The sequence below is a fragment of the Limulus polyphemus genome, unplaced genomic scaffold, assembly GCF_000517525.1.
Source record: "Limulus polyphemus unplaced genomic scaffold, Limulus_polyphemus-2.1.2 Scaffold1596, whole genome shotgun sequence".
Taxonomy (NCBI): Eukaryota; Metazoa; Arthropoda; class Merostomata; order Xiphosura; family Limulidae; genus Limulus; species Limulus polyphemus.
The window spans coordinates 177,516-180,760 of record NW_013667206.1 but is presented as its reverse complement, the minus strand read 5'-3'; positions in this window follow the sequence as shown (position 1 = coordinate 180,760).

Genomic DNA, 3,245 nt, shown 5'->3' with positions numbered 1-3,245 from the left:
GTTACTTTGAATCAGCTGTGTTCATCTGTTAAAGGCACGACATGTTTGCACGTGGGTTTCATGAACTGCGTTTAGCTCGTACCCGTTGCTTCTTAATGTAATTTTACGGCTAACTTATCACTTCCAGCGGAAGAACTCGAGCGTAACAATATTTGGTTTTAGTTGAAAAGCTGCCAGCACGGCTGATGAAATATTTTATCACAAAGCAAGTGTTTACTGTAAGCTATTGATAGGCTGCTTTAGTTTAGAAAGCTTATCATTTAAAAGTATTTGTTGGCGGTGACGTGCAGATACAACATTTGTACGGCGTCTGTACTCGTATCATTTTTTTTTTAGTTTGTTTTATGTATTCTAATCTCATCTTTCTTATATGCCTTGAATAGTCCTAGCTTTATGTTTTCGTATCCTATGTCCACAAAAATGTGGAAATTAAATACTTCGTTTCATATATCTTAAAAATTGCCACCACTTAGCTTCAGGGCCCGGTATGGCCAGGTGGTTAGGGCGCTCGACTCGCAATCTGAGGGTCGCGGGTTCGAATCCCCGTTCCACCAAACATGCTCGCCCTTTCAGCCGTGGCGGCGTTATAATGTGACGGTCAATCCCACTATTCGTTGGTGAAAGAATAGCCCAAGAGTTGGCGGTGGGTGGTGATGACTAGCTGCCTTCCCTCTAGTCTTACACTGCTAAATTAGGGACGGCTAGCGCAGATAGCCCTTGTGTAGCTTTGCGCGAAATTAAAAAAAAACACTCTTCCTCACTACTGTGCAAACGCTATTTTCTCATTTATACTGTATTGAACAAACATTATTTCCTGATAATCACTTAACTTACATTTTAACGATTACCAGTTTCTTACGATACTTCTGTACGAGTGTTGCTTTCTCACGCAGACACTTCACTGAATACTGTTGAATACCTGCTACTATTTCACGGACGCTACACTTAGCAATGTCGAGTAATACTGTAACTTCGAATACTTTACTGAGTAATTCTTCACGTCTATACAAGTACAACCTTCTTACGGAACTTGCTCTAACCAATGCCGGACAAGCACTGCCTTGTTATGGAGACTACTCTAACCAATGCTTGACAAGCACTTTCTTCTTACGGAGCCTGCTTTGACCAATGCTGGATATGCATTGTCTTCTAATGGAGCCTGCTCTAACTAGTGTTGGACGTTGCACTGCCTTCTTACGTAGCTTGCTCTAACTAGTGTTGGACATTGCACTGCCTTCTTAGCCTGCTCTAACCAGTGCTGGACGGGCACTGCCTTCTTACGTAGCTTGCTCTGTCCAGTGCTGGATATGCATTGTCTTCTTACAGAGCCTGCTCTAACCAGTGCTGGACGGGCACTGCCTTCTTACGTAGCTTGCTCTGTCCAGTGCTGGATATGCATTGTCTTCTTACAGAGCCTGCTCTAACTAGTGCTGGACGTTGCACTGCCTTCTTAGGGAGCATGTACTGACCAATGGTGATCAAGCACTATTTTTTTCAAGATCGACTCAGATATCTTCTGCTTCATAAGTACCCTCGTATTTATCTACACTTTTTTTCGTTACTTACTTTATTATCAATTAAATATCTTCAACATATTCAGTAAAAACATATTTTTAAGTATAATGAATAATTTTATTTGAAGTGAATATAGTTAAAATTGCATGCTTTTATTTCAATTTCATATTATAAAAATTTTCATTCTCGATATTTAATGATGAGCGCTTCTCACACGCGTCGAACCGCTTTGCTAGTGAAAATTTTCTGTTTGAAGGAGATTAATTTACTCTTAGAATTAAATGCATTTACTTGCAGATAAATTATTTTCACTTACATTTCTACTTTTTTTTCTACCTTTCGTTATTACTTTACTTCATAAAATTATAGATCTTAATATCATTAAATATATACATGTTTATAAACCAAGCATATTCGTTAAAATACCTTAAACAGTCTTGGACATCTGGTGAGCTCTCCATTTTTCCCAAAATAACCTGGAACTCAGTTGCTAAGTGATTCTTATACTAATTATATGTCATTTGCCGTCTGGCAATATGTGTGTGTACAACTGCCGCTATAGATAGGTGAGAAGGGGGGGGCCTCAATGGAAAGTGATTAACGACTAAAATATCGTGAAATTTCTTTCAACTTTAACGTTGCAGTTAAAATTTCATTATTATTTCATATCTATATACTCTGATTTAAAATTTCGTTGTTGTTTCATATCTATATACTCTGATTTAAAATTTCGTTGTTGTTTCATATCTATATACTCTGATTTAAAATGTCACTGTTGTTTCATATCTATATACTCTGATTTAAACAACAGTGAAATTTTAAATCAGAGTATATAGATATGAAACAACAGCGAAATTTTCATATCTATATACTCTGATTTAAAATTTCACTGTTGTTTCATATCTATATACTCTGATTTAAAAACTACTATTTATTCTGCTTGGTAAACATTTTCATTTTTTACCTTTTGTATATATATATATATATGTCTTTTAATTTTCTTGAATATGTCAGAAAATGAAAAAATGAGGATAAAGTAAAATAAGTGAGACATGAAAGTTTTTCAGCAGATTAGATTGAATCTTTATTCTGAAGGATTGATCGGTTGATGTTAAAGTTTCTTCTAAATATGTTTTTATGCTGGTATCCATCTTCAGATATCTTCATTTCTTTTGCCCGTCTCTCTCTCTTTTTTCTTTGCTTATCTCTCTATCTGTCTTTCGGCCTTTACAGTACGCATTTCGATATGATTATTTGTCTCTTTGTTGTTGTTTTTTATTTACCTATCTGTCATTTTTAGCATGTACGAAAATCTGTTTTCATAAAAAACTTTCCGTCTGCTTGACTCTATCTGTCTATCAGTGCTGTTTCACGTTATAATATTACAAAAAAACATATAAATATTCATTAAACAATATTTTTTTGCTCTATATTGTCCCACCGGTGGGCCAGCGTTAAATTCATGGACTTACAACGCTAAAATCCGTTGTTCGATTCCCCGCGGTTGACACAGCATACAGCCCAATGTGGCTTTACTCTGAAAGAAACATATAAACATATAGAAACATGCTCTTTATCTTTTGTAATTTAATTTCGTGTAATTCGTGTGCGAAGTTATGACCCATGTTGTTTCAGTAAAGGTGTGATGACTAGTCTTTAAAATTATATTCAAAAAAGTTAACTAATCGTAACAAAGGTTATTTGTTTTTGGTTTTTTTTTGCCCAAAGCT